The following is a 24,023-nucleotide window of genomic DNA, read 5'->3' as shown; positions in this document are numbered from 1 at the left end:
TTTAATATTTGAAACCTATTTACAACACACGCATGTAACTAACTTTGTACATAAACAAAGTACTTACAACGTTACAATAAACAATTAAAAATAAATTTAAGGTATTTAAAACAACTAAATGATAGAAAATGAAAAGGAATGATGATGTACTGTAATCTATTCCCATGTACTTACTGGGAATATAAGAATAAGTACGAAGCAACTAAAGGAACAAAGGACAATAGAAGGCCAGTAATAAAAGGTGAAAGAGTTTTTTATAGATAGTTATATAATTTATTTGCATTACTTACAGCACATAAATAACAACAGACATGCACAGTTGAAAGAGATAAAAGAGTTCATATAGAAAAATTGCAAAATATATAAAACAAGTATCAATTTTCTTCTTTCATGCGTGTGCTTCGTTCAAAATGATTAAAACTCAATTTAATAGTTTGCCCCCAAAAGAGCAAAACACTGATATTCTGTTGCGGCTAAGAGCCAGTTAGCCAGCTAGTTTTTACGGCAAACAAACGATTGTTTGTATATAAAAGTGGAAAGAAAGAAGAAAGTTTTTATCAGGACCAAAATAGAAAAGTCTGAAAAATGATGATATACAAACACTTTTGGGTCTATTTTAATGTAACTTTATTGTCAAAAGTTTTTTAAGTATATATTATACTTATTTCAAGAATAATAGAATTGATTTACGTGTTTAGTAGAAAGATTACTGATAATTTATAAATGCATAGTCAGATTTTTTTCTACATTTTATATTGCACAATATAAACTAACAATTGCAATAAATTTGATACAATGTAAGTAGAATATACATAAGGTCGACCAAAATTTTTCGTTGTCAACTAAGTACCACTCTGACTGAAAGCCTTTCTAAGAATCCGAGAATCAATACACGTAAATATTCTCCATTAACGCAAGCATTATCTTATCTTTATTTATTTATTACATACTGCAATCTGCTTGTATTGCTATGGGTAAGTATAAAAGTAAATAGATAAATATTTAGTAAGTAGTAACTTCACCATAAGTTTCTGGAAAGCTTGAAGCGGAAACCCATCCAAAAAAAGAAATAGATTGCTTAGATCGAATAACCTAAATTCAAATTTTAATTGTACTATCTACCGATAATAAACTTCTTATCGACAAAAAGATAAGATATTTCATGTAAATTTAAACCAGTAATCATTGTACAAGTAACTAGATTAATCAAACGATTGCCCTGTGAATATTTTTTTCACACTAGCAACCGTGTTCCTTCCCATATGTCCAAAATTGCTTTATGTACTTGTCAAACATTCCGATATGCCTTGATACAATCTTTAATAAAGATTACACTTATTTGGCCGTGTAGGTTTCGGCATAGAATATGCCACCTTACCTTTCCTGTGGGTGTCGTAAGAAGAGACTAAGGGAGCTTATGGTAGAGGGATGGGCAGCAGCGCCCTCTTAAAACATTATCAAAAGTTAAACTGCGGTTGCCAAACCGCCTGTGGATGTCTACTGCCTGCCAAGCTACTACTAGCAAAACCCCTCTTATAGGGGAGGTTATGTTGCATATTTAGACTGGAGTTTACGTGAATACAAAAACGGTATGCTGTATTCGGCGTGCAGTGGAAAAAGACTTTTAAACAAAATAATCGTGATTCATCCAGTAACATCTTAATGCACTGATGTGTATCCTACCTGTGATGACATATGTGGATACTAATGATAAGACTAGTTCACCTATGTTTGGAGTTTTTCCAAGGGATCGAATCTGATACAAAGTAATTCACCAGAGGACCAAAATTACCGAAATAGCTTTATGAATTTGCAAGCTGAAGTGGCGGTAGACTGATAGAACCCATAACCGTCGGAATAGACGTGTTCAAGAGTGGAGACCGCGACTCGGCAATCGTAGTGTTGGACGACTTGCAGCTGGGTGGAGTGATGATATACGTAGGGTTGCTGGTAATAACTGACAGTGAAGAGCGTGGAGTGGATGATATCTGTGGATGATACTGGAGTGGATGGTGTCTGTACATAAGAGACATTTACGAAAATTTTATGCAAGGGGTTTTAATAAAAGCAATAGAGAGGCCAAACCAATATTTTTAGAATTTCTGACTATCTGTATATTTATTCTGAAGTCAGTCAAAAACTACTGCAACAAATTGAATGCGGTTTTCAGAGATGTGTTTCTGAAGATCTAACTCAGAAACTGGTGTATGATTTATCTTTATACGCTACAGATTTTATCTATTTCCTTGATTTTCCTACTTTTAAAATCTACATATACGAAGTTTTGGATTAGGTAGAATGATAACTCCACTTAAACAATCTGTTAATGCTTACGAAATACCGGTAAGGATAAAACTAAGTCGGTTTGGCCCATTACCATGAATTTACCAAAAATCAATCACGTTGTATTCCAGAGGGAACCGCATGTAAGTCAACAAAGTTTTGCCAGCAATAAATCTAAAAGATGCTATTACTAACAATCCACTTACCCCACTTACCTCAAGTTTGACATACCTACATCAACATTGTTCTTTAATTTACATATTCGTAGTTTTATCCAGCATTTTTTTATCAAACGAAATAGATAATCTTTACTGTTTCCTCCAAAAGATTAACCTCCAAGGGTCACGACCCCCCGATCGAGAAACGATGGTATAGTGTATCGTTAGCAACGGATCGAATGCAATTGTACATTCTATCAACTAAGATAGTATAGACGGTTGGTAACCATAAAACGTTTAGGTCTTAGTTGCTTCATTAACATTCAGGAATGCTTCGCCAGCCCATTTCGGATGCCATAGGCAAATAGTAGGCACCCAGTACATACAATGTGTGTGCAACAGGTGTTACCAGTTGTAATAAGTAAAATTTCATGCGAAAATGAACGTTGTTTTGTTATGTTTTCTTTATAAATATTCATTGAATATTGTAGTGCGAAAGTGAAAATGGTGTATTTATTATGATTATAAATATTACGTTATTATTTTTTGTTTCTTTAATCTGTGTTACTATTTATTTATAAGCATATTAGATTCTCTGATAAATATCAGTTATTGTTAGTTTTTATACGAGTGCATTAGATGGAATTCATTACAAAACAGAATGTTTTATAGCTTCTGCATTTAATTACACCGGCTTCATTATATTGTGGTCCGAATACCGGAAATCATTGTCAATTTCATCATCATGTCATTTAGTAATCTAATGTTTAAAAAAATTTAAACTGGACGATATCTGTACATAGGAGATATTAAAAAAAAAACGATAGATAGATATAAGGAGTCTTAATAAGAACAACAAAAAACAAAATAATATTAGATTTTTGTCGGATCGTCTGCCTGTTTGTATATTTATTTAGGCATCACGCAGAAACTACATCAAATCGAATGTGCTTTTTATAATTGTGTTCCTAAAGATTTAACTTAAAATGTGGTATATGCCTTATCTTGATACGCAATATGTGAAAATGTGTAAAAGTGATTATGTAAGTACTTCAGTACCTAATCCATACGTACGAAGTTGCAAGCAAAATCAAATAAAGAATATATGTATAAATATATTCTTTATTTGATTCTGTGTATTTGAATATGTGTATATTGTACATGCGTACGTAACAAAATTACTTCAATGATATAAATAGATTACTTACGCTCTAGCAATCTACCTATTTATATTCTCGTGCCCTTTCTGAGCGTCGTATGAATGAATACCTAATTACATTTTTATGGGCGCGAAAAAATGTAACGTTATTTGACTTCGCAAGCATTCTTGTTTTGGTACGAGATAAAAATAAATTGGAAGTGTCTTTTTCTTTAGCAATTCGAAAAGGTCAGCGGTTATTTACCTACGTACTGTCTCGATTCTCATCACATCATACTTCGATATAGATACAAGTAATTATTCTCCGCAAAAAAATGGTTTTAGTCGTGAACATATACCTTGATAAACTATGAGATGTGTCATAGATATCTTACATTGAAAATATTTAAATTTAGAACGTGGCATCCTGTTTATTCACTTATGTAATATAGAAACCATTCGGAACGAAGCCACAATTTTAATGGTATATTTATATTATTAACATTTTAATTTGCTATCAAAGGACTTTTTAAATAATGAAAAATACTAAAAACTTCGTATGCTTGGATTAAAGAAGTAGTAAACCATTTCTAGGTGGCGTATTAAGATATTTTTTTTTATACAACTTAGAATGGCAAACAAGCTGGCGGCCCACCTGATGGAAAGTGGTAACCGTCGTAATTATACACCAAATTTTAAATTATACCTACAGAAAGGCAACTTTGCATCCAATTTGTGCAGTAGTTTACATGTGATACTGGAACAAATATGCAGATAATATACTGTATTGGATTCTATTACTCTTACGAAGACCCCTCATAGCAATTTTCCTTTATTATATTATTATTATACATATTAGCACAGATACTAGTATTTTTTTTAAAATTAACTGATAATTCCAATGTTGTCACGATTCGGCAAACATTACTATCAATGCTCAAAAAATTACTTGAAAAAGATAGATATACCGAGTCGAAACTAAATCAATAAACGTAATTTAAACGAACGCATATCCACAAAAGATATTACCCAGTAAAATTCGTTCACTCATGCCTTTCCGTCGAACAAATAACAATGGACTATTTCTCACCCGCATAGGAACGAATCGATATGAATCGAGATAATCGAGTGTTCCCCGAAGCGGCGACGCGTGTGACATGCGCCATACCACGCTTCCCCGAAACATTTCTTCATTACGGGTACTGTTGACGCCATATTTTCATGTTTTATTTTTTAAATCAAATTTATTTATTACTAGCGACCTGATAGAAAAATATGTAAGATAAAATACAGCCCATGTTATTAATTGATGATGTAGCTGTCTATAGGTAAAAGAATTTTTAAAATCGGTTGAGAACTTTTTGACTTAATGCTCTACAAACAAAATACAATCTTTCCTCTTTATAATATTAGTTTACTACTATTAACCTGCGACTTTGTTCAAATAAATGGGAACAAAAAGTACCTAAATTCTTAAAATAAAACCACCCCTTTACGAAATTTCATTTGTACCTATTAGTCAGCTATTAATATATGATGAAGTACCAAACAATCGATCATGACATGAGAACTATGACGTTATGCCTTTGTACTCTATAATTTCAAAGGTACCTTGATCCAACTCGTGTTTCTGACGTGACGTGAAGCGTGCTTGCATGCCTGTATGTTCGATTTGAAGGGCAGTATATGACAGAGAATTTACGTTAGTTAAGAGTATGAAAGCAAGCAAGTACTTAGCAGACGACTTTTATATGAAGACTCCCTTTCAAAGCATTATTTTCTACTAATTATACTCTCAGATTATTTTATTTCTTAGTAATAAAAAAAAAATTATTGTCCGATCGCATTTGGAATTCACCTATCCATACATACATTCAGCTATATGTCCATATTTTGTAAAACTAACCTATTTTTGTTCTTTTCATACAAACGTACCTAATACTTCTAAAATCTTTTGTTCTGTAATCTAAGTAAAATATAATACATGTATTAGTAGGGACTTGAGATATTGGTTTTCTGTGAACACATAAGCTTTCTGTATTTAATTGTTTAGCTGGGTATAAAAAACAAAAAAAGATATATTTTCAAGAAATTGAGGTAGCCTTAATTTCTTGAAAATATATCAGTTTTAAAATATGATATGACATACGAACAAGTAATTATTATAACATAAATAGTTATTATACTCAGTAGCTATGAAACAAAAACTTTATTAATGGGATATTAGCATTTAGCAGAAAGGATTCAACCCACAAAATTGTCAGAAATAAGATAATGGTACCAAAATTGTATAAGATTATCAACTTCCTGTGGTCTGTTTATAGAGAACTTAAATTTTATCTAAGGAATAACTGACGATCTATCTGTTATTGATCAAGTAGTACTTAGTACAAATAAAAAATATTTCGGTTTGTTATAAATTTATTTTAAAGAGTATTTCTGTAAAAATTACAGCAAAACAGTAATTTTTTATTATGTCCTGTATGTTCTATTAACACAGACATATACCATTTATCACCATTTAGTACAATTATCTTATTTTTGATAATTTTATGTGTTTAGTCCTTTTTTGCTAAGCTCATGTAAATAATAATGGCTAAACTACGCCCAGAGTTTCTTATATTGTTATATTTTCGTCGACAACTGTACGCGACAGATGGCGTACACGTGTACCAGCTGGCACCTATGCCACAGTACATTGCCTACATAATAATCCAATAAAATTGAGAGCTCTGTTGCCCAATTCTCGTTAGATTTGAAGATTTACTCGTGTGTTGTAAAAATATATATGTATATGTAGAGTTAAAGAATATTAAGTATTTTTCATGGAAAAACATCCTTATTCTTTTATATTTTATAAATGTGAAAATAAGTTTGTTTACCTGTTTTTATATGTATCATGTGTTAGTATCATCTTGACGTTTCAACTGCTCAATAAGGGGAAAGGAAATAACAACCCTATTACGGGTAATATACCACGTGGAGGGGGGGGGGGGGCATGTTAATAATGGAGACTAAAGACCTTATTACTAGCAATATACCCAAACAGGTCGATCTCCACATGGTCCCCCCTGGAAACCATCGTGCTGAATTCCAAGTGTATTCAACACGATAGGATCATTTTCATCTATCATCCCTCACTGGTGCCCCGCCAGCGTAAACCGATAGCGCAGGCGGGGTTACTATTCCATCATCACCCATTAAAAAATATATACCACGTGGTCCTACACGGAAACCATCGTTATTTTATAATGTATTTATCTTGATAAGCCAACTATGGTAACCTAACTTCATGTTCATGTTAATAATATTAGTAGGATGAGAAAATCTGTAACAAATTTGATAATCCATCATACTTAAACGGCTGGATAGATTTGAATGAAATTTGTTACACGGATAGGTTACATCCTAATTTAACACACTGGATACGTATTAACCCACGTATTAGTAGAAAGAAGATTTTGTCAAGATTTTGATTAAAATAAATAGAATAAAAACAATAATCTTTATTAATATACAGTGTGGTCCCGGCTACCCCTTCCTTTACCGAGGGTGTCGTAGGAGACGATTAAGAGAGGGCGAGGGATGGGCTGCAGCATCCCTCTTAAAACATCTCTAAAAGCCTATCTGTGGTTGCCAACCCGCCTACCAAGCGTGGCAAGTACTGGCAAAACTCCTTTTACAAGGATGGTTTATGTCCAGCGGTAGCCAGTTAACGGCTGAAATAATAATTAATATTTTTATAATTTTAATTTAATATATTATATATTAGAAGTATTATAAATTGGAAAATAAATTTGTTTGTTTGTTACCTCTTTTGCGCCTAAACGGAATAACCAAATATTATTAAATTTGGTACACAAATACTATATTGGATAGGAAAGGACATAAACGTTTATTTCCGATCAGTGAATCCCGGTCAAGGGGGCAGTTTTTTAAATCGTCACAAATTTATGATTCGGATTATTCAGAATTTATTTTGTAGAACAATTCTTATTTTAAATAAAATTTGATTGTCGCGTGTTAATTTCCAAATATATAACTTATGTTACACGTTGGTAATGTGATTTATTATAGTTGAAAGAATTTTTAAAATCGGTTTTTGAGTTAAAATAGTTTTTGAGTCTATCTATTATTATTGACAAACAAATTTTTTCTCTTTAGTATAGATTAAAGGTTTTCTCATTTTTAACAGAGATCTTAAAAATAACAGTTAACTGGAATGCCTACATCATATGATAATATACATATATAATATAATCTCTCAAACCTTACAGAGTGTAATGCAAATAAGAATGATATTTTTATTTTATTTTTCATATACTCTTTTTTATTTTTAATTTATACCAAGTTTTAATAGTACTTCCTTTTAAGAATTTTTATATCATAATAATAATATGCGTTAAAATTATATTGTTCACTTTTCTCGGAAACGTATTAATTTGAATGTTTATTATTTCTTGGAAATAATTGGATCCAATTCAAGCGGCCTCGACACTGGTGGCTACGAGTATATACATTTTTTATTTAATGGTTAAAATTTAACAAACAACTATTTACAAAATCCTATACCAGATCACCTGGTCAGTATAACAACAGTAAACTAATATCGTACATTTAGGACTTGCGCCCAGCAACGGGACGTTAATGGGTTGTTAATTTTTGGTTAAACGTTAATTATTAGAATAATATCTGGGTCAACAGATTTAATTTAATGATTCTTTTATGACTATATTATTAAATATTAATTATTATTAAAATTTGTAAATAAAACTTAAGGATGTGTGTTGAAAACTATTTTCTGTATTAAAATTATAACAGAGGGAGTCGCTCTCAGCTTGTCCAGGCGACTTTTTTAATTGTTTTCAAAAAAGGAAGAGGTTCTACGTTCCACTGTATATTTTTTATATTATTCTTTGACATCCTTTTTAGTTATTTTACACAAAGCTAGTAGTCACTACGTTATAAGAGTTGGTAGCGACCTTTATATTCACGAAACCTAGCAAATGAAATGCATGTTACCTTTTCGTAGAAACAATACAATGAAATAAATGAATATTCATAGTGTTGTACCACTATCTATATAAGCCTCCATCCAATATCCGATTCCGATATGGAATGAAGTCGTAAAATACCTAGCTATTTCATAATGTAAAATTTTAAAATTTTATGCAAATTGTCCACTATAAAACAAGTACTTACTAATTTTATTTTGTTCTACTTCAATTTTAATATATTTTATATATATATATATATATATATATATATATATATATATATATATATATATATATATATAGGCTGAGCCTAAGGCGACAGTTTTAAAGGGTGGCAAATTTAGAGTAATTTTTTTTATAACAATACAATATAAAATTACAATTTCATTCATTAAAACAATAATTAATATGACTAGGGTATCGAATTATAGAGGTCGGTAGGAGCGACAAAATTTAAATAGTATATATATATATATATATTATATATTATAAAATATATATATATATATGAAAATCCATATATGTCATGTTTTGCGGTCAGATAAATTACTATGTAAACTCATATCTGTTCTATAATTTAAAAATGGAATGACCTTTTACTTCGAAACATATATATATATATATAAATAAAGCTGTTTATAGAAAAAAAAATATATATAAAGGAACATTACGGTGCGTGAAAAATTATTATTGTTCGTTATTCGTCACTTGACCTAAAAAGTAAAATTGTGTTTTTGATTTCCACGCATTGTTTGAGAAAAGTACTATACAAGCCTTGGCCACAACTAGGCAATAATGGACTCACGTATGTGTGCCTCGGCTACGCCTCGGCCCACATTTGAACGTTCGTCCATCAATGCCTCAGTTGCTAGCCGCTGCAGTAATGTACTATATTCTTATACATATTTTTTTCTTATATGTATGTATAAGTTTATAATTATGTCTATGCACAGGTGTATGTACAATTAAATATAATCATCATCATCATCATCCATTATCTGTCCACTGCTGAACATAAATCTCCCCCATAGACTGCCGTAAGGAACGGTCCTGAGCCACCTGCATCCACTGACTTCCTGCAATGCATTAAATGTAATATAATGGGTACAAACTTAAGTTTGTCTAGTTGTTTTTGTTTGTAAATTGCCACAGTATTGTACATTGATGTGCCTTTCCACTTTGTGTTTGCTGTAAGAGAATTCTTGTAGAGTTAAACTCGCCTTTGTACATTTGCTTTCGACCGTTATATTTCTTTATATATATATATATATATATATATATATATATATATATATATATATATATATATATATATATATATATATATATATATATATATATATATATATATTTATTTATTCCTCTGTACCCTGTAAATTCACGCCATGTCCCACCCTTCAAACCGAAACACAGCCATGCAAACACAACTGCTTCACGGTAGAAACACGAATGGGACAGAGGTACCCAAGCAATCGACTTTTGTACAAAGTCTCCCCCTGGTAAAATGAATTTATTCAATTCAGATTTCAGGTTACACGAGAACGATACTGATCTTATTGATATTCAACAGGATATGTTACAGATGCTGTACCTAGCTGTACTATTGTTTGTTAATCTTTGATACAAGTTTACAAATCACCAGTCATTGAGCCATTGTCGTTCAATTCACTAAAAGTAATCACTTCTTGTTTTGTTGTCTACATATAATTGTATAATCATAAAGCCCAGTGTACACTACATTGACATCATCATTATACGGGGTAACCGTAATACTTATCTGTAAATAAACTATTGTTATATATTCATAACATCTGCATGTTTTTGTTAGTAATGCAAACTACCAATCTCATTGCTAGCAATCTTCCCTGTTAAGTCGACCTCCCTCCCTGGAAACTATTGTGATGAATTCCAGGTATATTAATCACGATAGGTTAACTGACCTGCCTTTTCATTCTCACCTATCATTCCTCACTGGTGCCTCATCAGCGTATACCGTTAGCGTGAGCGGGGCTACTACTACCATAAACAACCTTAAAAAAAACATCTTCATGTTTTAAGAGGGACGCTACTGCCCAGCCCTCGCCCTCAGGAGGAAAGGGATTGTTAGTGATGGAGACTGAGAATCCCATTACTAGCAATATACCCAACCAGGTCGACCTCCTCGCGGTTCCCCCTGGAAACTATCATGGTTAATTCCTGATGAATTCATCATGATGGGCTAACTGGTCTGTTTTCATTCTCATCTATCACCCTTCACTGGTGCTCCGCCAGCGTATCCCATTAGTGCAGGCTACCATTCCATTTTCACCCATAAAAAAAATCTCTCGCCCTCCCTTAGTCGTCTCTTACGACACCCACAGGAAAGCAGGAGATGACCTATTCTATGCCGGGACCACAAGTGATAATATACGCCATCCCTTTCTATTTAAGTATTAAAGATACTTATATCTTAATACATTATTAACTTTACAGTTTTTAAAAATATGACAATTATTCCTACCTTATACACGTTTGTATATGTCTACATTTGTATAATATTTCTTATTTATTTTTGAAAACTATCTACGTGTTTTCCTAAAAATTAGAATAATAAATGCTACGTAAACATTTGCAAGCGTTACAGAGAAATTCTAAAATTATGCTGAAGAATACTTGCTCCAAATACTTAGATACATCTTACAGTTTTAGCCGGAATAGTGTATGTATACATGTTGTTTAGACTCGTTCGACTTTAGTTTTGTTTACAGTTAGCTATACTGTTTATAAGTGGGCTTTGGAATTTTGTTCTCCCTACCTTCCCCGTCAGCGATCTAGCGTGAACTTCATATAGTGATATTTAAATTAGCATGTTTAATTAATTAATTTGGAAAAAAATTAAACTCTCATAGTAACAAAGCTTGTCCAACAGTCAAGTTAATGTGGCGGGACACAACATTTTTGTTCCACCAAATTAACTTGACCAATGCGAGGAAATACATCCATGTTGAGGAAAATACATCGTTGCCAAATTGCACTAGATTATCATCATCATCATCATTACATCAGCCATTAACTGTCCAATGCCAGGGGGGAAAGGGATTGTTAGCAATGGAGTTTGACAGCCCCATTGCTACCAATATACCCTATCAAGTCGACTTCCACGTGGTTCCCCACGGAAACCATCGTGAACAATTCTTGTTGAATTCGTCACGATGGGCTAACTGACCTGCTTGATCTTCACCTATCATTCTTCACTGGTGCCCCGCCGGTGTATACTGACAGCGCGGGTGTGGTTACCATTACATTATCACCCACTAAAAAAAACAAACCAATGCTGTACATAAATATGCCTCTTCCATAAGGTGCGTTTTGTTTGTGTTTGTGCTGCCATACTGCGGCTGGGCAACTGCAGTTAGGTTTCGGTGATTGATGTTGCTAGAGGGACGCAACTGCCCATTAAGATCCATTAATTCGCCTTATGACATCCACAGGAAAGGAAAGGAGAGTTCTTCATTTCGATATTATATATTAGATAACCGATAGTTTATATATCTATCATCAGGTGAATATATGTATAGATATTGTAACTACAATATATAGATATTACTATACATATATTATTCACGCTTATTAGAAAGAAACTAAGAATTAATATTTAATAAGGATAGACACCTACGGGAAAGGAAGGGGTGACCTATTCTATGCCGGGACCACACGGCAAATAAGAGTCGACTAAGGAAGGGCGAGGGATGTACAGCAACGTTCCTCTTAAAACATCTCTAAAAGCCTAACTATGGTCGCCAACCCGCCTGCCAAGCGTGGTAACTACTGGCAAAACTCCCCTTACGTGGAAGGCTTATGTTCAGCAGTGGACAGTTAACGACTGGAATAATAATAATAATAATAACAGAGAAAAAGAGAAAATATCTCGACCTGGCTCACGAGGTGACCGAAATGTGGGGGTGACATTCACCGAAATCATTCCAATGGTTATGTCGATGAACGGTCTTATCCCAACCAGTCTGGAACAACATCTCAGACGGTTGGGATTCCGAGGCGGCTCAGTTCCGGGAAAGATGCAGAAAGCGGTGTTCTTAGATTCTGCCCGCATTGTACGCCGGTTTCTCTCCCCGGGGCCCTGAACCCCGGCCGACTGTGCTTTTGCCGGGGGTTAGTTTACCATCTCCTCTCCTTAAGAGGGGAGATGTGAATTTTCTAAAAATTTAAAAAATAATAATAAGGTTAGACAATTTGATTGGGAACCCTGATACCCTATCGCAATTGTTAAGGTCGATTGCACGCCAAGTAATTTCGTTAATGCAGTTTTAATCGGCATGTAATTAGTGCTCATTGGGGACACGGAATGGACATACACACACACAAATTACAGATCATTTTTTCCCAGAATCTGGTAATGACACTACAATAAACAGACGCTTAATGCATACATGATAAAATGTTAAGCGGAAAAAATGTGTCGGAACACCATCGTCATTCATCCAAACGTCGTTCTCAGAATATTTATTGTGTCCATTCATTTTAAACGACACTATAATCTCTTTCTCGGTAGATAACAAGCTTCCAAAAATCCAGCAAATCCATGAAAATACGACCATAAGTAAGGTTATTTAAAAATCCTTTACTACTTTAATCTTGACAAAAGTATGAAACTAACAAAAGAGTTAATCTGTTAAAATAATCATTTAAACGCATTCAAAAATAATGCAAAACATGTAAAATAATTTTTTTTTTTATGCAACTTAGAATGGCAAACAAACTGACGGCCCACCTGATGGAAAGTGGTAACCGTCACCTATAGACATGAGCAATACCATGGACATAACAGAGTATACTGTTTTGCCAATAAAACCCCTCATACCTTGCCATTCTTGAGAACTCAGGTGTTATTCCTCTGTATCCTGTAAATTCACTACTATATCCCATCCTTAAAATCGAAACACAGCCATGCAAACATAACTGCTTCACGGTAGAAACACGAATGGGACAGAGGTGCCCAAGCAAACAACTTTTGTACAAAGTCTCCCTCTAGTAGTAACACATAAATAATAACGGTGAACTATAAGAGTTATAAAACCTGAAAATACTTGTATTTTAAAAACACGTTCTCTTTTTTTAAGTGAATAGGTTGTAATATGTTGTAGTAATTATATATATAATTACGGATATAATCAAATATTTTAATAATAATCCAAAACCAATGTGGAAGTTTATGAAAAAAAAAGTTGAGAATAATATTTATTTCTGGTGACATTTTTTCACAGATGATTGTTTTATGGATTCACATGCCTACTAAGGATGCAGTTAAGCATATAAAATTTTTTAAATATTATTACAATTAATATTATAAATACAAAAGTTTTAAAATATATTTAAATGTTTGTTAAATGTAATTTAAATAACATTTGGTAACATAGATAGACGATTCTTCTATCCACACTTTTTTTCCACAAATTTATCCTAACCACAGATAATATAATACTATACTAGTGTTCTAACTCAAGCAGACAGGGAGGAAAGGGATTGTTATTAATGGGGTTTTATAGCCCCTTGGCTAGTAATATACCTTATCAGGACGACCTCCAAGCGGTTTCCCCTGGAAATTGCCGTGACTAATTTATAATTGACTTCGTCACGATGGGCTAATTGACCTGCCTTTTCATCCTCACCTATCACACCTCTCACTGGTGCCCCGCCAGTGTATACCGATAGCGCAGGCGGGATTGCCATGCCATTTTCACTCATTAAAAAAAAACTCAAGCAAACAAGGCCGGGACTTGCTGTTAGTAATAGATAAAACTGTAACAAGGTCGTACTGTACGTTGTTGCAGTTCTATTCTGCGAATAGATTAAAATATAGGAAGTAGTCAGTCACGCCGTTAAATTGCTGGAGTCAATAAAATACTGGCTCCAATAAAAAATATGACAATATTACCAATTTGGTGTATGTCAGGGCCGTAAAAACGGAACCGGGTGGTACTTAACCATTCTAGAACATTAACATACTCGTATGCATCTGTCCTTTTTATTTTAACCGACATCAAAAAGAAGGAGATTCTCAATTCGGTTGTATTTTTTTTATGTTTATCTCATTACTCATTACTTTTGTACCTTTATGTGTATATTTTAATCTGTATTTATGTTACTGTATTTCACTTGAATTATTCACTTGTCATTGTATATTTTTATTTATGGTGCAATAAAGAGTTAAATAAATAAATACTCCGCTAGTTATTCTCGTAAAAAATTAGGATTTTTTTTATTTGAAAGTATATACTTACAGATTGGTCCCATGTAAGTGTTATCAAAATCGGTTCAATAGTTTTAGTTTTTAAATCAAAACAACTGGTTTTGCCATAATTGAAGTCGGTTTTTTTTTTATAAAACAATCTTAATATTTTTTTTACTTTTTAACGATCCCGTGTGCCTTTGATCACAATGTCACCTGGCAGATAATAAAGTCGAAGATGGAACTGCGCGGACCTAAAATCAGCCTATTCACTTTTGCTTTGAAGAGATATTTTTTGAAACATAATAGAAAATTTTCATGTATTTTTTAATACCTTTTTTAGGTAGTATTATGTATCTAAACAAAATGCTATCAAAAAAAAATATATAAATACACAAAGTTGTAAAAAAAAGCATATTGGATATTCTACAACATTATAGAGAACAAAAAGTTAGCTCGTATCCACTTATGGTAACTGTAGGGATTAAATAAATTTATGTAAATAAGGATAGAAAGAATCCTTAGAAATTCGATTCTCTAGACCAGCGTTTTTCAAAGTGTAAGTCGCAATCGCTTGGGGGTCCCAAAGTCTTTATAAGGAAGCCGAGGCAGGTCCCGAAACTAACAGCAACAGTTTCGCAGTATAATCGATGTCTGTTTTAGGTACTTAAGTATGTATTATTTATTTATTTATTCAAATAAAGAAAATAAATAAAAATATATGGATTTGATATCAATACATATAATAAAATTGTAACAGGTCACTGTCTGAACATTGAAGATATAAGATATAAGAAAAACAATTATAAGGGCTTTATGAACGCAATAGAACCTAAATCAATGCTTTTTTATAAATTTTGCCTATTTGTCTGTAAATTGTGCACGGTAATTTCAGAAACGGCTTAAACGATTTGAATGCGGTTTTCACTAATGCGTTGTGGTTTGCTTCACTTGACATTTAGTGTTTTGTTTAATTTCAATCGGTTTATAATTAAAAAAAGAATATCAATCGAAAGAATTAAGCTATAAAATGATGGATGAATAGATATTTATTATTCTTTCACTGTCAAAAACTACTTAGAAAAGATTTGGCAAACGGATTGATTATATCCTAACTTAGGATACTTTATATACTTACGCGAGTAAAATCGCGGGATACAGCTAGTTTGTAATATATTGCAATATATACAAGTTAGGAATTGCAGAGGATAAAGTGTCGCAAATTATTTTTACATACTAAGGGGGTCGCACTGTGTTAAAGTTTGATAAACACTGCTCTAGACCATCTCATTACCGCGGTACGTCTCGATGGACCCTTTGAAACTCGGCTCTGCTGTATTCCACCCGGTTACCCCAACGCCTCCCGATTTAATTAGATTTGTTGACAGAGTTGAAACTCACTGGAAAATAGACAACTAAGTTATCTACAATACTTAGATTATATAGATAAAATGTCTCCATACAAATGCTTCGAGACAAGCGGGTCAACTTTTTCATACAATTTGCGTAATAAATAATTATGTTTCCTTTATAACTTCAGTTCTTTATGGCAGTGAAATTACAGGGTACGGAGGCATAACATTATCATCATCAGATCAGCTGTTAATTGTCCGCTACTAAATATAGGCCTTACCCATAAGGGGGGGTTTTTGAGTAATTGTCACTCTGCAGGCACAGTTGAGCACCACAGGCAGGCGGGTTGACATCTGCTGTTAAGCTTTAGGTAATATTTTAAAAGAGATGCTGTTGCCCAATCATCAATCAATCAATTGCCTAATGATCGACATTAATTTCCTTTAGTCAATTTTTACAACACCCACGAAAAGAAGAGCTAGTCTATTTTACACCGGGACTACACGGCAAATACATAACACCGTTGTTATCAGAAATAACAACGCATGAGAGGTAGACATGAGTAATATCAGTATCGATCTATATATTGGGTTCCTCTGGACACAGATAGAGGAAAAAAGGTCATCGCCCATTTCGATATCGCCTACATCAGTCGGATATTTGCATTCGTTTCGATTGGGTACTTCATTTTAATATTACGTACGTATATACTGAACAACCGATATTTAACATATCTTTATTGGGCCAATATATAGATATTGCAACTACAATATATAGTTATTCATATATATTAATGAGTGGTATTAATGGTCTTTGGTATTAGTGTCACAATGTATTCTGTGATCTCTGTAGTGTTGTTCATGTTTATAGGTTATACCAATTTTGTTCAAATGCAGTGTCAGTTGGTTTGTCATTCAAGGTATCATAAAAATAACAAAAAGACGACACATATTGCAATGAGTCGCGTAGTCTAATGAATCATTAAATTAAACAAGGCTCTCGTATATCTTTCATTCACGTATTATTATTTTAAATTCTCTGGTTGCACACCTAAATATAAAACAATGACTCAATCTTACCTCCTTATTCATAAAAACTAAAATCTTCTACAAATTTACTTTATCTATTACACTGCTTTATCACTTTTTTCAAATTTGGAATTTAATGTAAAAGAAAGAGATAAACAGTGCAATAGTTAAGATAGGTTCATGACAGGTTTGACATTTTTATGAATTATGACGTTAGTTAAAGACGCAATTTATGTCATTATGCTCTTTGTCGTTACATAGAGTGATGACCTTAAATGTGTTGCAGGCAGTTAATGAATGAAAATATTTTGACACTGACAGTTTTTTAAGCAACTTTGAAAAGGTGCAGTTTCAAAACTCACCTGTATTTTATATTTAGATCTTTTTTTATTCCACTGAGGTGGCAAACAAGCATACGGCCCACCTGATGGTAAGCGGTTACCGTAGCCTATGAACACCTGCAATATCAGAGGTATTACGCGCGCGTTGCCGACCCTGAAAAAATTTCTTTACCTCCCTTTTGAATTATTAAGTATTACCATATATGAACAAAAATACTCAAGTCGAAGCTTATACATATTAAGGAAAATTGTCTCGAACTTTCACTTCTGGCGACAAGGAATACTTGGTGATTGTTTTAATAGATGATTATGGAATGTTAACCCCGCTTGCACTATCCATATAAACTGACGGGGCACCAGTAAGAGATGATAGATGAGGAAAAAAGCAGTTCCGTTAGCCAATCTCGTGAATTTTACATAAGTTAACCATCACAGAGGTTTCCAGAAAGATCGACGTGGAATTCGACCTAATAAAGTATATTACTAGAATACATAATGGTTATACATTTCGACGCAAAAGAAGCAGACAAGATATTACGATTTCTTGAGATATCATATCTTTCATCCATGTTTTTTGAAGGGTGAAATGAATTCGTATAATATAAAGGTTGCTAGGAAACTATTAAATCCAGATATAGTTTGGTTTGAGCACAACCAATAAACGGCATAAATTCGTACCGAGAATAAATGAAAACCCCTTTTCTTCGAAATGAATTGAATACGTTTTTACCTTCCACTTTCCTTTTATGATAAAATTTCTCAGAATATTTCCCTTAATTTTCCATCGAATTTATTTTATACTAGTGGCCCGTACCGGCGTCGCACGGGTGGATATTTTTACATTTTAAAAAGTGGTCATTAAGGCTGCACACGCGACGGAAGCTTAAAAATGGAGTAATTTCTCCCGTTTTCCCAACATTTTCCTTCACTGCTTTGCTCCTGATCGTAGCGAGATGAAAGTATACTATAACCTGCCCAGGAGTATGAAGAATAATTGTACTAATTTTCTTTAAAATCCATCGAGTAGTTTTTGTTTCTATAACGAACATACAAACAGACAGAAAAAAATTTTACTGATTGCATTTTTGGCATCAGTATCGATCACTAATCACCCCCTGATAGTTATTTTGTAAATATATTTCATGTACAGAATTGACCTCTCTACAGATTTATTATACCATAAGTATAGATATCAAGTAAAATATGAATAATTTAGCTGAGGGTTATCTTATTAAGTTTCCGGGTTACAGCAGCTCAAAATATCTTTCCAATTGAAAATATCTTTATTCTTTATCCATGTAGGTCTATTACAGACTCTTATGACCTGCCCTTTTCTATCTGTTCTCCCTTAACTAAAGGTTGTCTGTAAGAGATTGCCCTAGCGATAAGACCGCCTTTTGTACCTTTATGGGTATATTTCAATCTGTATTTATGTTACTGTATTTCATTTGAATTATTCACTTGTCATTGTATATTTTTATTTATGGTGCAATAAAGATAAATATGATATGTTAAATCTGCCGTCAGCTTTATAAATTTACCGCGGACAGTGTAACATGATCGAAATGTCAATAAAATATCACTATTATTATCATCATCATCATATTAGCCACCCTCTGACCGCGTATTTTTTTCATCGCTTCATTTTCGTACATCGCTTTGACAACAAATAGCAGTACGAGTACTTAGCCATTTAGCGAGATTCTAAGAAACAATATCAATCTACCAAAACAAAAATCGCTGGATAACAACGTCAATAAACATAAAAATGCGAGCACGTCGAAATCGCGGGATACGTAAAATTACTAGCAGATAAAAACAAATTAAAAACTAGCAGACACTGCTTAACTGCTGGAGGGTTAACAGTCAACTGTTGAATATATTTCTCTCCCATAAAGTGTCATAAGAAATGGTCCTGAATCACCTGGCCAGCCAGCCAATCGTGGCTGGCTAGTTATAAAATATTATATTATATTTTATCTAAATGATTATATTATTTCCAGTTTCTTATAAATCTTACATTGTGAATATTATATACTTTCTTTACTCTTGTATTGAAAAATTTTATTAAAAAAACATTTATTCTCATAAGAAAATTGTACAATACAAAAATCGTTGTTGTGACCTTCTAGTAAGTAATACCACCTGAATGCCTGCATGAATATGCGTGAGTGCGTGTGTGCGCGGGCGTGACTCTTTATTAATAAGTTAAATATCTTTATTTTATGTATTTGAAAAGTTATTTTGTTTCATCGTAAATTGTCTTTAACCATTTAGTGATTACTCTTTTACAAAGTTGCTAAAGTAATTTATACGAGTATAAATGCGTGGAAATAGTTACTATATTAGTATATTTCCTAATATTACTTTCCATCACAATTATGTTTTATTCACGTTTCTGTAAATAGAAAAGGTCTTATACTTTTATGGACTTTTTGTGCTATAATGTCCATGTAATCCTATCCCACTGGGGGAAAAGGGATTGTTATTGATGTAATATGGCGTGAATTTACAGGGTACAGAGTAATAACACCTGCGTCCTCAGGAATGGCAACGCATGGGGGGTATCATGGGCGAAACAGTATACTCTGTTATGTCCATGGTACTGCTCATGTCTATAGGCGACGGTTACCACTTTCCATCAGATGGGCCGTCAGCTTGTTTGCCATTCTAAGTTGTATAAAAAAATAAATTTAATTCATTATAATGAATAATCCTATTAGTAAATGCCCACTAGCAAATGCCCGCGACATTGTCCGCGTGGTATTTGTTATTACTGTTTAGTAAGTATCAATATTAGTAAGTACCTATCTATTTATTATGCCTGGGAATACTGGACCAAAATTAACAAATGGCGTGTCGTTCTTACACTTTGCCTTAGGTCAAAATGACTTTACTTAAGTAGGCTGTGTATTAAGCTGTATAAGTTACCTACTATAATTTTTTAACTAGTTCACAGGAACTATTTAGATTTTCGCGATTAAAAGTATCTGAAATGTAGACCGGGTATGTAAGGTACCAAATGCAAAATTTCATTTTAATCGGTCCAACAGTTTTAGAGATTAGACCGTATAAACACACAAATAGACAGAAAAACAAAAAATTTCAAAATAATCTGGATATGTTCTATTTTACTTCTAACTTCTCCTAACTTGGTTATTAGCGTTTTTTTTTTTCTATGTACTGCCGACCTCTACAGTTTTATTATATGTATAAATTATGTAATCATTACAATTGCCCAAGCGATGGTAACCAATTATGTAAATATCGAGTGGTAGACTAATCCAATGCTATGTAATCCCTAAATTTAATGAATATGTCGACTCGACACCGGTCATATGGTAGATGAATGGCGACATCCGCTCCCCATACAAAAAGCTCAACATTATCCATCTTTATTTATTTATTTATTTATACTTTATTGTACAGATTAATTATACATAAAAATTATGACAGAGATAAACAAATGTATAAAGGCGAGCTTAACTCTACAAGAGTTCTCTCCTAGTGAACTCAAAGTGGAAAGGATCAATGTCAGCAAGTCGAGTGGATTCTTAAGATACCACCAGAGGGAGACTTTGTACAAAAGTCATTTGCTTGAGCTCCTCATTCCCATTTGTATTTCAACCGTGAAGCAGTTGTGTTTGCATGATTGTGTTTCGATTTGAAGGGTGGGGTATTTGACAGTGAATTTACAAGGTACAAAGGAATAACACCTGAGTCCTCAGGAATGGCAAAGCATGGGGGTTATCATGATCGAAACAGTATACTCGAAACAGTAAACTCTGTTATGTGCATGGTACTGCTCATGTCTATAGGCGACGGTTACCACATTCCATCAGGTGAGGCGTCAGCTTGTTTGCCATTCTAAGATGAAATCCTACATGTTTAGCAAATTTAATAGCAATATTTAAGCCAAGAACAAACAAACAAACTCACTTTCGCATCTATATTATTAGTAAAGGTTAGAGGCAGAAGAAGAAAGTAACTTCTGATAATATTAGGTAAAGGGGGGAAAGGGATTGTTTACTAATAATGGGATTCTCAGTCTCCATTACTATGGAGACTGAGAATCCCATTGCTAGCAATATACCCAACCAGGTCGACCTCCTCGCGGTTCCCCCTGGAAACTATCATGGTTATCATGGTAAAAAATTGTGATTGTATAACTTTTGCAAATCCAAGAATATTATTGATATTTTTATATTTATTTTTAATGTTGTATAAGAAACTTAATAATTGTGTTTCGTCGAATTAATATACGACTGTAATAAAGCGTTGTGCACATGTACTTATAGCGTAAGGAACAATCAGTAGTCCAACGCCTTAAGTATGTCCTAACTACTAGTATAGTATCATAATATTGATTATGATTATAGCCTGAGCTATTGCAAGTGTTACATGGCACCTTCGGGATGCATTGCTAAATAATACCTAACTGTGCCCGTTGGACCACTGGAAGGAATATTTTAAACTGTGCAAATACTTATTATGAACCTCTTAGTATATTATTATTATTAATAAGTGAATCAGTAATCATTGACATACCTATAATGTAACTGTAGTTAGCCCATCGTGATGAATACACCTAGAATTCAGAATGATGATTTTCAGGAGGGATACCGTGGAGGTTAACCTAATGATCATGGATGGAGAAGGGTTTGTTAGTAATGGATATTAATCATCAGGATTCATGAGAATTAGGAGAAGGAGGATCAGAAGAAGAAGGATCAGAAGATTAATCAGAATATTTCGATTAAGCAGGGTATTTCAATTAGGGTATCAGCAATGAGATTTCTAGCAAAATACCCTATCAGATCCGCGTGGTTCCCCATAAAAACCATCGTTAAAACCATCATAGATTTGTTGAATTCGTCATGATGGACTAACTGACCTGCTTACCATTATTTATCATCCCTCACTGATACCCCGACAGTGTAAACCAAAAGCACAGGCGGGCTAACAATTCCATTATCATCCGTTAAAAAAAACTGTCCCATAGCTGAGCATAGAACTTTCCTTGAAGAGGACATTAAGCTACAAATAGCTACAAATTGGGCCAGTGACGCGGTATTTATTCATTTCTAGTTTACAGACGACGGTTACCACTTTCCATTAAGTAGACCACTAGCTTGATCACCATTTCATACATACATACATACATATCTGTCACGCCTGTCTCCCATTAGGGTTGGCAGAAACAATTGATCGCCAAATGCTTCGATTCAAATAAACCTCTTTCGCTTCTTCCACATTCATCAATATTTTCATACACGCTCGCCGGTTACGGGTACATTTAATTTGGCCCTTCTCTACCTTCACCATTTCGATTTCTATAAAAAAGTACCGTGTGCACGCAGCCTAATACATAGCATCATCCGTTCTGAGTAACATCGTAATCAGGGTGTAATTACATGTTCGCGGTACGGGAGTTGTCCGCCAATTACTAGCGTTTCGAATGTGCTTCGCCGAATTCGCTATTACATAAGCCGACATTAAGATTACTCGGTACCGTCAGTGTTGTTTGTATATGTAATTAATGCAATCGCTTATATACAATACTAGCTGCCCGCCCCGGCTTCGCACGGGTATACTAATGAAGAGTTGTTAGAACAAATCTTCTCTGTCACTCAATTTTATAGAGCTTTGGTAATTTTTTTTTTTTTTTGCTTTTTTCCACGCCTTTTCAAACATTTTCTCTTATACAAACCTTATCTAATAAAACAAAAATGTATTTGTCAAATATGTGCAGCCGTTCTGAAATTATGCACTTACATACATCCGGCAATTGATTTTTATTTATTGGAGAGGAAAGGATTACTAGCAATGCAGGCTGCCAGTCCCATTGCTAGCAATACAGCCTATCAGATCGACCTCCCTCTGAAAAACTATCGTGTTGAATTCCAGGTGTCTTCATCACGATAGGCTAACTGACCTGCCTTTTCATTGTCACCTCTCATCCCTCCCTGGTGTCCTGCCAGCATATACTGTCAGCGCAGGCGGAGCTACCATTAAATAAAACTTTTATACATATATCTATAAAAAAATTAAAACGTAATCATATAAAAGGTGTAATTTCGTCTGTCCGTCTATTTCTCACGAAGCTATATTTTAGCAACTACTACGTATATATACTGTTTTATAAATCGATGGCTCAATATTATTGCAAAAATATTGTTTTTGAAAAGTCCAAACGGGTGCTTATAATTTCAATATTAAGTTAGCAAGTTTAAATGAGAAATGTATGGACTTCATTTGCGCAATTCAAATACGATTATTTTTATGCCATATAGTTTTTTATTCGATGGAGATCTTTTTGGTGGGTGAAAATGGAATGGTAACCCCGCCTGCGCTAACGGGATACGCTGGCGGGGCACCAGTGAGGGTTGATCGATGAGAATGAAAACAGGCCAGTTAGCCTATCATGATGAATTCATACGGAATTGACCATGATAGTTTCCAGGGGGAACCACGAGGAGGTCGACCTGGTTGGGTATAT

General features: G+C 33.7%; 1 long non-coding RNA gene across 1 annotated transcript in view; it reads left to right on the top strand.

The window, feature by feature from the left end:
- LOC128202562 (uncharacterized) overlaps positions 1-24,023 on the top strand; it is a 48,403-nt gene that overhangs the window by 1,516 nt on the left and 22,864 nt on the right. The window contains exon 3 of the long non-coding RNA XR_008253852.1: positions 102-4,778. This is a non-coding gene — a long non-coding RNA (uncharacterized LOC128202562). The remainder of the gene's footprint in view (positions 1-101; positions 4,779-24,023) is intronic.

This window comes from Galleria mellonella, unplaced genomic scaffold (genome assembly GCF_026898425.1).
Source record: "Galleria mellonella isolate WM207_F2 unplaced genomic scaffold, CSIRO_AGI_GalMel_v1 utg139, whole genome shotgun sequence".
NCBI classification, from domain to species: domain Eukaryota; kingdom Metazoa; phylum Arthropoda; class Insecta; order Lepidoptera; family Pyralidae; genus Galleria; species Galleria mellonella.
Note: the sequence above shows the minus strand (reverse complement) of the source record. Positions and strands in the feature narration are given on the sequence as shown.